Raw genomic sequence first — 11,986 nt, forward strand, 5'->3', positions numbered from 1 at the left:
TTCATTTTTTTTTTTTCAATATGACATGCTGCCTTTCTAATAGGGAAACGAATACCATTCATTAGGTGCTCCTGAGGAGACTGCTGGAGTTATTTAAATATAACTGAGTTAATTTAATCCACATTTAACGATAACAAAATCAGACCTCCATCACAGGTTCTCAGGTTCCTTGTGGGAGAAGTTTACTTGGAATTTTCCACCCAACTGCTTTGAGACCCAGGATCCTTCTCAGGCCCTGGGCATTCCTCTCTTCCTCAAGGAATCTGCCCACCCCACCTTGGTCTATCCCTTAGGGCTTCACCACTGTTATGCAGTGGGACATTCTCCCCAGGTTTCCCCTTCCATGCGGTCCCAAATACAAACACAGGGCTCTCTTCTTCCCTGAAGCTATGAGTAACTTACAGAGAAAGAGTCAGCTCATGACCACTTCTAACAGGAGGTTGTTAAAAGCTTATAAATTTCTTACAGCAGTGGTCCCTGTTCTCTTAGCATGGCAATGTGACCTCTTAAACCTGAAATCTCCAGCTTTCATTTTGCTTCCTAGGCTGCAGATATTACCCAAGTAGAATAATAAGTGCCATCATTTCCTCACTGTTCTTTAGCCACTGCTTTGGCTTTATTTCCCACAATGTCCAACCTAGAATCTGTGGCTCATCATTTCCAACCTTATCCCATTCCTTCATTCTCCTTCCTTTTTATCTACCTAATAAAACACCAATCCTACCTGAACCCCACATCCTCTTTTCCCGTGTCTACACCAGAACAGCTGAACAAAACAGCTGAAAAAATTAGATACTACGGCTGCACGAAATCTTACAGACTAGACAATTGGTTTCACCATAAATTCACGGCCCATATCTCACATGAGCCTTCAACAGTGCTGATCAATATGCTTCATTTCTCCAGGCTTGGATTTTGCGAAAGAAAGAAAGAGAGAGAGAGAGAGAGAGAGAAAGAAAGAAAGAAAGAAAGAAAGACTGACTTCCTACCTTGTCCTCTTTGCTGAGGTGTTCCAGGTTCCCTTCTCCCCTCCTCTCTCAGATAACAGCCATGGTCCTTAATTCATCCTACCAGGTGCCGGCCATGGTCCTTAATTCATCCTACCAGGTGCCACATCAGAAGCACGGGCATCCATCTTCTCCTTTCCTTCGGCCCCAGTGGAGGAAATGTTTCCCTTCCTGCCGCAGGTGCATTCCCCAAGTTCATGCCCTCTGCCTCCTTCGGGCATCGTCTTTTCACTCTCCTGCACCACCGGTGCCACCTACTAGGAATCATTCTTTTCACATATAATTGTAATTATAATTAATATCTCCCATCTTGTTAAACCCCATATTCTCCCTCCCAGCTCCCTCTGCCCTCAGAGGACATGCCATTGCTTGACCCCACAGCAAAACTTCCAACAAAGTTGTCCATATGCACAATATTTCCGCTTCCCTGCTTCCCAGTTTCTGAAGTCCCACCCGTGACCCTTCCATCAAAACTTGTCAAGGTCAACAGTTGCTTTCCTATTCCCAAAATTAGTGCCCAGTTTCTTCCCCTTATTTCTTTTATTCCCTCAACAGAGCTCCATCCCACAGATGACTCCCCTATTCTTAAAGCACTACTCTCTCCACTTCCTTTCCAGCACATTTCCTGGGGTTTCTTTATCTCACTGTCCCCAGTATTCTTGGTCTCCTCTTTCTTCTTCACTTGAATGAAATGTTGTCTTTCCTCCACGTTCTGTCTGGGGCTCTTCTTCTCTCACACTTTCTTCCCAGGTAATCTCAGCAATTCCCATACCTTTAAATATTAGTGATATTGAAATCCCCAAATAGTAGTTCAGCTTTGTTGAGCTCCAGGCACCAATATTGAACCAGTCTTTCCTGTTTAATTAAATGTCAAAAACCCTTACCATATCATTCAAGGCAGAAATCTGCAAATCAGCCTGTTTTCTCCCTTCACCTCTACTCCTTAGTCACAATCCATTAACAGGGCCTGCTTGCGTCTCCAAAAGTGCAACTATCTTCTTATCTGCCTCTCATCTTATCTCCATTCTCACTATCTTCTCTCACCTAGACTTTTTCAAGCTGTATCCTGCTGTTCTCCTTTCTCCCAATCCTGTCTCACTGCAAAACTGCTGTCCCATAGCAGCAAAAATAATCCTTTTAAAACATGAATCGGATCATCTGACCCCCATGTTCTCGGAACCCTCCAAAAGCTTCCCCTTTCACTAAAGGAAACCCAAACTTCTTATGCCCACAAGCTGCAGTTGATCTGACATTTCATCTGACCCTGTCCTGTGTCCCTCACCTGCTTGCTTACCCTGTTCCAGTTACCCTGAATCTCTGTTAGGGCCTCTACACATGCTGCTCCTTCCGTCAGTAACTTCTTTCCCCAAACTCATCCCCCTGCCGTATTTTCTCAAAACTCTTAGAGAAGACTTCCTTTTCACCCATCTAGAATGCTCTGAACCTCAGCTCCTTATTTACTTCCTTCTTTGGACTTATCACAATTAATAATTTTTTAGTTCTTTGTCCAATTACTTGCTTGTACTTGTTTACCTGTTTCCACAATAGACGATGGAAAATAGGTCAACTTTGGTATTGAGCTTATAAGGCATTCAAATCTTGTTCCAGATCCTACCATCTATTTTTTTAAAAAAAAATTTTTTTTTAAAGCCTTCATCCTATGTCATGAATATCATAGATGAGGAGGGAGAGATTTTAGTCATAGCAGACTGAGGTCCATTAAATCCAGATGGGCTGGCCCAACTGGACCAGACCAGATCATAGACTTTCAACTTGACTTCTTGAGCATGGGTCCTAGGGAGTTTTGCTATGTCAGATCAAGTGGATAGAAGTCACACTTCCTTTTTATGCAGAGTGATTGACACCTACTCCAAAACACACAAGTCTGTCATTTCTGACCATCTGTCATGTCTGACCATCAGTGTTATACTTTTTAGCATTCTTCATGACTACTTCGGGAGTCCAACCTTTCCCCGATCTGATTTTGTGGCTTAGCCATTAGCCATTATGAAAATCAGAGTTAACGGAGTCTAGCCTAAAATAGTTCGTTGTGCCATATGGCCAATAAAAAGATTATGATAACTGATGCTTTTAAAATACACCTTGGCTTTGACTCTACGTGGCCGATGAAATCATTTATTTTTTTTCAAGGCCAAATACCTGTGCAGGCATTGGGGGAGTGTACTTCATAACTGACTTCTCATTGAGTTATGTCTAGGAGGGCTTTCTAGTCTTTTTAATTTGATTTGCATGCCTATAAAATTTCAAACTTTGATAATGTGTGATTTAGAACAATGTAGGAGGCGTACCTCTCCCATCCACAAAACTTATTTAGAATCATGGTACTTCCATACAAGACAATATACTCAGCAATAAAAAGAAACAATCTACTGATACATGCACTAACGTGGATGAATCTCATATACATCATATTAAGCAGAAAAAGCAAATTTCAAAAGGTCACATATTGAGTGATTGCATTTACGTGATATTCCGGAGAAGACAAAAGTTCAGGGACAGAAAGCAGATCAGGGCTTTGACAGGGCTGGGGGCATGGTCAGGGGGTGATGGTGGTATTGACCACAAAGAGGCATGAAGGAATTCTCTGGGATAATTGAACTATTCCGTATCTTCATTAAGGTTGTGATTATAGAGCTGTATGCCTCCTATGGTACTTTTTATGTGTGGGCTTGGCTAGGCTATAGTATCCAGACATTGGGTCAAACACTAATTTAGGTGTTATTGTGAAGGTATTTTGTAGATATGGTTAACACCTACAACCATTTGACTTCAAGTAGAGGAGATTATCCCTGATAGTGTGGGTGGGCCTCATCCAATCAGTTGAAATGCCTTAGGAGCAGAACAGGGATTTTCCTGAGGAAGAAGAAATTCTGCCTCAAGACTGCAGCATTGATTTCTGCCAAGATTTCCAGGCTGCTGGCCTTCTTCTGTGGACTTTGGACTTGTCAGCCCCCACAATCGTGTGAGCCAATGTCTTGAAATAAGTTTCTCTATCCATCTCTCTCTCTCGATGTGATTTCCTACTGATTCTATTTCTCTTAAGAACCTAACTCGTACAATGTGTTTATCCAAATGCATAGAAATAGTCACCTAAATGATGTGTTCTACTGTATGCAAATTATATCACAATGAATCTGGCTTTCAAAAAACTGATTCACAATATTTATCAGGATTCAGTTGGTAGGAGGTAAAGAGAAAGTGTACACGTGCGGGTGTGCAAATGAACGTGCCTGTGTCCATGGGCACTTGCCATTCTGTGTTTTTCTGCAGAGGCTATGAGGAAGGCGGTTGCATTTGAAAAAAAGTCTTTAAACATGAAAGTGAAGTGATGAAAAGAAGAAGCCGTCTGTTTGTAGTCTGGGCTGATTAGGAGGTTGTTCTACAGCTAAAAGAGGCAGCACCAGTGCAACAGGGCACCAGTTGGTTTGTGTCCGTGTACTAATGAGTCCTAACACTTGGGGAGGGAAGTCAAATTAAAATGTAATTATGATTTGTTGAATACTCCCTATTCACCAGAGGCTGTGCCGGGCGGCTCAATGTGAACAAGGTGAATAAAATATGGTTACTGTCCTCAATGTGCTCACAGTCTAGTGGGGAACATAATTCCACAAATAACCATCACCCTGGACACAGAATGTTAAGAGACATCAGCCAGATAAAGAAAATTCCACAGGAGGAAAGGGGGCAGGGATATCATAGTTGAGCGAGAAAGTCAAAGAGGACTTGGCAAAGTTGCATGTTAGTTGGATCAGGAAACAGGAATAAGATTTCAAGAAGCAGAAAAGGGAGAGGGGAAAGAGGGTATTGGGGGAGGAAAGAACAGTACAAAGATGCATAAACGAAAGTGCAGATCTAGGAAAACATGGACTGCAGGAACTGGGAGCTCCAGCAGGGACAGGGAGAGTAAGTCCAATTTTGTTATTAATTCAATAAATACTTGTTGAGGGCCTCCTATGGGCCAATTTGGCAAGAACACAAGGTATGCATATAAAAGAGTAAAAGACAAAACTGCAAAAGGGAAGGCTAAGGTGAAAACACTGGTTAGACAAACGTTTCGTCAGAAATAGCTTTAAAATATTCCACCTCTGTTTGAGAAATGAATAAACCCTCTATTCGAGAAATGATGTGAAACAGATCACTCTGTGCCTTAAGACCTAGTGAAGATTTGCTCAAGCCATCATTCCACACCTTATTAAATGTCCCATGTCTTTCTCGAGGGGTTTGCTAATTCCCGGGTGCTTAGTCATCTTCACTTCTGGCTCTGATTTTCCACCACCCTTGAATCCTTGTTTTCACATTGCGCCTTCCAGCTATTCTGTGTATTCCACCCCCCTCCCCCAGCCTTTCTCGTGTCCCCAAGAAGCGGGCTCCTGGAAGTTTCCACTCATTCCTGCATCATCAATCTCGCCCTCCCTGCTGCCTTATTCCAACCATACTACAGACCCTTCATACTTGAAACCCCTTCACCTAATGTCTTGCTCCAGCTACTGGCTTATTCTGTGCTCCTCTCCGTGGAAAAATAATTCAGTATTTGTCTGTCCTCGATGTCTCCACTTCCTTACATCCCTTCTTCCTATTTAACAGATGTGTATAGTGTAAAGAAATTGTCGGGGCTGGTCTTCTCACTGGGGACCCCTCAGACGTCAGTATCAAATGCTCAGGTTTTTAGAGAACATGATAACCCCTCACATGGCCTAGTGTCTCTTATTCTAGAGTCTCTTTGGTCTTATTTTTTAGAAACAAAAAATTTCCCTTCTCCTATGGAATATGTTGGAGGAGGCTAGAATTGTCGTCTGGCTGTGTGGAAAAGTGAAGAGGAACCTGCTGTCTACAGAATTTCAAGCCAGTCTGGCACCTCTGGGTGGAGGCACCTAGAGATTAAGAACAAGAAGCTGCTATCACCCATCCGATGAAGAAGCCAAGGTAAACAGCCTCTGCGGTTTTTTGCACGTTATGCCTGAGCAGGATCTGAGGACTGCTGTCTACAAAGCTGCAGCCACCGCCTATGTCTCCAGCAAACGCAGGAGAAGGCATTTCTTCTCTCTGTCCCTCCCTTCCTATCTCTTCCTTGCCTCCCATGGACAGAATCTTCCCTTTGCTCCTCCAGTCCTTCCAATAAATGTAGAATAAATGCTCTGTATCAAAGTTTCCTTGCTTCAGTACCCTGGAGTGGTTTCCAATTTCCTGACCGGGTAGGGACATGCACATTCTTCCCTGCCCCAGTTACTCTGTAACCAGTACCACTGTGTGAGTCTTGGCAGGACTGAGCGCTCTCTGAAATGATCTTGCTTACTTTTGTTCACTTGTTTGTTGTCTCTCTTCCTCCCTCTGAAGGTGAGGACTGAGACGGGAGGAATCTTCTACTGCCAGCTTCACTCTTGTATCACCAGCACCTAGAATAAAATCTGCCTCATAGTAGATGTTCGAGAACTATTTGTGGAAAGAATGAATACACGCGAAAATGTGACTTGGGGACGCCTGGGTGGCTCAGTCGGTTGAGCCTCCGACTTCGGCTCAGGTCAGGATCTCACAGTTCGTGGGTTCGAGCCCCGCATCGGGCTCTGTGCTGCCCTCTTGCTCAGAGCCTGGAGCCTGCTTCAGCTTCTGTGTTTCCTTCTCTCTCTGCCCGTCCCCCGCTCACGCTTTGTCTCACTCTGTTTCTCAAAAATAAATAAATGTAAAAAAAATTTTTTTTAAAAAGAAAATGAGACTTGGACATTTTCTTGGTCCACACTTAAAAAATTATCAACAGAATTCTTTTGGACCTATGGACTTTACTGATGGTGTGGGAGAGACGGAGGAGGTTTGCAGCTTAGAGACCGTATCTTCTTTATGTCTTTCAGACACTGTGTTATTCACTCTCCATTCCCTCCTCTTCCAGCCCTCTCCACAGCACCTCCCTTCAGAGCACACCTACCCAAATTCATCCTGTGGAGGAACAGTCTCCTCTCCTCCCTGCCCCCCACATCCACACTCAGCTCAGGGCTTACCTTTGTATACCCACACTTACCAGTGCTCCTCTTTTCCTAGAACTGTCCCCTATCAACCTCCCCTCTCTTCTGCAATGGAAAAGTAGCAGCAGACAGGGTTTGTTTCCCCCAACAATATACACTATACTTCTTTTCTTAGAAGGCAAAATACCTACCATTGGTTTCAGTTTAAAACATTAAAAAAAATTAGTTTATTGCTCTTAGATAGATATTAAATTAGGAAGGTGTCCCCAGATATGGAGAATAGTGGCAGGTAAGGATGGTCGTCCCTCTTCTGAATCAAATAGTACATGTTAAGGGTAATAAAAGAAAATAAAGATCTATAGCTGAGCTCCCTGGCTATTCTTTAACTGCATAGGCCCACTACAAATTCAAATTCAAGGAGTAAGAAGGGTGGGCACGTTATGTGACACTCAGGCCCTCCACCTTCCGGTTTAACAAAGAAAACTCTTCTGATTCAAATGATTTCCAAAGTCAGAAAAATGAAACTCAGCGAAGGGTGTGTGTGTTTATGAGTGTGGCAAATCTTGACAGAAGACACACAATTCCAGACCTAATTTGAATGCACATCGCTGAGAAAATGCACGAACTTGAGAAGTAACCTTCAGACAAGGTCGGAGTCAGTAGCTCCTTCACCGCTGGGAACCAATCGCAGGACTGGCCATTGCCAAGGCGGCTCCGAGGCCCGGAGGCGGAGGCGTAAGTTGGCAGAGGTGATGGAGAGGGACGGAAGCTGGGAGAGAAAAATAGAAAAGAAAATAGGGATATTTGAATACCATCAGACGTCGCTTCAGGTACATTTTGCTGTCTTAGCTGTGTGAGTCAGCCTGGCCGCAAACAAGCTATAAAAGGCACCGGTAGGGCCGGCTGCAGAGTGCGTATTTTGGGTCCGCAGCCCTGCCCACGTTGGAGCTCCCGGTGCGGCAGCTGCGCTTTCCCTAAATAAGGCACGGGCTGCGGGCACCCCCAGGGTCCAGTTAGAGCCACTCATCTCCGAGCGCCCTCCCCCCCCCCCCCCCCCCCGCCTCCAGGGAGGGGCAGGGGGAGTCACTAGCTTATTTGCATAATAGTCCTTACTCCCGTCCTCAGCGCTTCGGAAAATGAGAGTTGAACGTCAAGTAGAAAATCTTGTTAATCAAACTCAAATGCCTCGCTCAGCCAAGGAAACGGAGTAAATGAGCTGCTGCGGTAATCAAGTTCCAATTCTTATCTAAAGCCAGGGGCAGGCCGCCCCAAGGAGTGGTTATAAATGTGGGCAAGTCTCCCCCTAGTGGACGAACGGCATCACCTTTCCCTCGCAAGCCGGCCTCGTCTGGGTGAAACAAAAATTCACAAACATCCGGAAGAGAAGCAGCAAAGGAAGCAGCAAATGTGTTATTGTGACATACATTTCAGTCTTGATTTCCAAGGGGTTCTCTTCGGTGGGAAAACACAACTGAGTTGGAGTTTTTACCCACCATTTGAGAATTTTTACCCTTCGTGTGCTATTCAACAGCTGGATTTGACTGCCTGCCTCGCCATGAGGAAGGGTAAGCAGAGAGAATGCGCTTTTCTAGAATTGGTTTTGAAAGGCCTACATCACTTCCAAGGGGGTGCTATATTCCGGGACAAGCCAAGGAGGTCTCTGGCGAATAAAGAGTGATTGGGGAAAGATGATCCTGCTGTCATGGACGGTATGAGTCCTGATGTCCTTGCCCCTTGTACAATGGTATGTCAGTAACCTCACCAGACTGACAGTCTGTCATGGGGCATCCTTGTATGGGCCTCTTCTGCCAACTCTACCTCTGTTTGAACCAACAGCCATGCCCTCTACTCTTCCAAAAAGATAGACGAGGTGAGTCATCTATGTCCTTGACTGATCTTGACCAGCCCTTCCATAGTCTGCTCCAGCCATTTTTGACTTTCAGTAGGGAAACCTGAATCTACAGATGGCCCTCAAAAGAGTTTCTGGGATTCTGAATATATCTACAAGTGCACTTTTGTAAGTGTGTGTGTGTGGATGTGTTTGTCTTTTTGGATGAAAGCTTACACACTGGGAATTCATGAGACTTTCACAGTATCTGTGACCTAAGAAGCATTATAAAACACTGATGAAAAATCTCACTTCACTGGAAATCTCACTCCACTAACCACAGCAGCCATAGGGTACTTAAGCTGTAAGAGTCAGAATGTCGAAATTCAGATCCAACTGAGATTCATTAGGAAAGTAACTTTATCTCTCCAAGCCTCAGTTTCTGCATCTGTAAAATGGGAATGATAACCATAGCATTTAATCCACTGACTTAATGTGAAGATTAAATGATACAATGTATATAATGCTCTTAGCAACTTTCCTGACACATAATTGACTCAGTAAAGGTTGGACTTTATTACTCTGAGGAACCCCTTTAAACATGTGTAAAATGTTAGGTTCTTTAAAATCCCAGTGTGTGTATCATGCACTTTCCAACGATTTTATGATTTTTTGGATGAGGAAAAAGGGTTATATTTGTGTCTTTTGTTAGGAAAATATGTAACTTCTTTAAAATAACCTAAGTATCCAGAGTGATGAACTAGGTCATAGAATTATATAGTGATATAATTTTAAAATGGAGATGTGGATTATCATCTAATCATATGTCCTTCAATGCTATTTTATAGATACAGTCATCAAGATGCATCTTGAAGAAGGACTTGTACAGGTCACTCCAATTTTGTGGCCACAATCCAGGACCTAATTCTGAGCTAGTTTTACCACAGTTCTCAGAGACCTTTTTAGCCTTTTTGTCTCCCATTTCACGAGATTCTCAAAGGTCTATAAAAGAGAAGATTGAGAATGCCTGTCCTGTAGGAAACATCACCATCTATCAGAACTCTGTTCAAATCCCTGACTTCCTAGACCCTTTGGATCAAAACCAGTATTTTTTTCCCTCTGAGCATTGTGTATCACAGTCTCCTCACTGTTTATCTTACTTTTATGATGCATATCACATTATATTTCTCTTTTTGTCCCACTAGAGCATAAACTTCTTGAAGACAGGAGATATGACCTTGAATCTAATAGAATCTGACAAAATAATGTTTCACGAAGGAAAGGGGAGAAGGTACAAAGGTATTGAAGGGCACCTATTTCATTGATGAACTTGAACCTGAAAAACTCCAGAGGACCTAAGAAAGGCCCATCACTCATTGCTGACACTTTCTCCTGGCGTCATCTGGAAATAATATGAACTATAATCAGCCTGTAATCACGGCCAACGGCACAGAAAGGTGAGAGCTGGGCTGTGAGAAAAAATCCAAGGCCCATTCACATCTTGGGGACAGGACTCTAGAAACTCAGAAGGGCAAAAGATGAGATCCAAGCCTGAAAATAGAATATATAGCAAGGATTGTTTCATAAGAGCATGGCAAAAGCCTGGCTTCTTGATCTAGACCCGCAAGTGAAAGAACAGAGCTGAAAAAATGCCAGGCTTGGTCCATACATCTGAGATTGGACAGGACCGAAGGAGGGGCTGAGATCTCCAGCTTTGAAGATGAGTAGCCATGTGGGAAGAAATCAGCTAGGATCCGATGCTCCCTGCTGTATCTTCTGCTGTTTCTCAGCCTTTCCTCTTGCCTCACCTCAGATTCTGCCACGAAGGGAGAGGCATGGCCACACTTTCTGCCAGGACAATTGTCTTCTTGGAGTAAAGGCTCTTAACATGAGCTTAAATCCTTCTTTGCCTCCCCTGAATAAATACACACATAAAAAGGGGCTGCAGAGCGCTGTGTGTCTGAATAGAGATCTGTAGGTTTCATGAGCTTCTCGGAGAGGTCTGTGACTGAAAAGGAGTGAATAGTAGCTGCTCTAGTCTCTCAAGTCCTCACCGCTCCCCAAGCCCTCCCAGAGGGATCTTATTCCTTTCAGACGTCTAAGAGTGACAATTTTTTTTATCGACTCCCTGGACAGTCTTCCCTTTTGTCAGACCAGGAGCTGCAGACACCAGTGTCTCAGGGAAGATTCCCCAAAGTTGCTGCGCATCCAGTGTTCTGCGAAGAGGATGCTGGATGTCTGAAAAGGCAGTCTGCCAGAGAATCCTAAAGGAGCCTAAATCACCACTAACCCAAGAGAAACTCATGAAACACAGTGCAAACTTGTTGACCCCAAAGTGTTCCTTTGACACAACAGATAGAATAGCTCACAGAAAGTTTGGGGTAATGTGCTGATAGTCATTAGGAATGAATCGTAATTCATTCATCTTCAAGTCAGCTTTTGATCTTGACAAAAGGCAAAAGCTACTTACTTCATTGTATCTTTAAATTATCTGGAGACCTGCTTTTCAGTAGCTGGACAAAAGGGGTGATGTGTTTGTGTCTTTTTCACCAAAGAAACTCACATTCCAGAACAAAAGGACATTGTCAAGATTCCACTGCTCAGAGACAGAGAATTTACAGTGTTGTTTGAGGTTGGGGTTAATGAAGCACTGAAATTTATCAGAGAGTAGCATGAGATGGAAACATTTATTTTCTGTGGGATTTAGATCTATTCCAGCCTTTAGTAAATTGCAGATGTTACCGCAGTGCCCAGGTCCCAAGAGTAAGAATAAAAGAGAGTAATCTAAATGCTACAGCGGATTCACTTACCCAAATGAGTAGCTTTTGAAACAGCATTTGGGTCTCCTCTGGTGTTAGATGCCCAAATCAGTAAGGTCACCCTTCCATCCACCGTCTCCTGAATAAAATCTGCTGTGAAGAAGGAAGGTAAATGTCAGTGGAAATCAGGTTGATTCCTAGGCATTTGAGGAGAAACTGTGTCTCCAAGGACGCTGGTGTGGACAGTTGACATCTGTGAGAGACACGGCCGGGTGCCTGATGAAAGCCATCGTCTCTTCTGTAGTACCACACGGCCATTTTGCTCTGAGATGTTAAAGAACACAAAATTACATTGTCAAACTTTGTTCAAGCTAAGAATGATGGTAGGACACAATCTAGGCTGCTGAGACATAAGCA

General features: G+C 43.6%; 1 long non-coding RNA gene across 9 annotated transcripts in view; it reads right to left on the reverse strand.

Moving 5' to 3' along the window:
• LOC113604101 (uncharacterized) overlaps positions 1-11,725 on the reverse strand; it is a 79,831-nt gene extending 68,106 nt beyond the window's left edge. For 4 of the 9 annotated variants that reach the window (XR_008296730.1, XR_008296729.1, XR_008296728.1 and 1 more), the window contains exons 1-3: positions 8,096-8,244; positions 7,572-7,751; positions 990-6,421 (exon numbers count right to left, since the gene is read on the reverse strand). This is a non-coding gene — a long non-coding RNA (uncharacterized LOC113604101). Of the gene's footprint in view, positions 1-989; positions 6,422-7,571; positions 7,752-8,095; positions 8,245-11,620 lie in introns of those variants that run through there. The other 5 variants (XR_003425932.2, XR_003425928.2, XR_008296731.1 and 2 more) reach the window with 5 other exon arrangements.
• Positions 11,726-11,986: the final 261 nt, after the last annotated feature.

The sequence above is a fragment of the Acinonyx jubatus genome, chromosome A2, assembly GCF_027475565.1.
Source record: "Acinonyx jubatus isolate Ajub_Pintada_27869175 chromosome A2, VMU_Ajub_asm_v1.0, whole genome shotgun sequence".
Lineage (NCBI taxonomy): Eukaryota > Metazoa > Chordata > Mammalia > Carnivora > Felidae > Acinonyx > Acinonyx jubatus.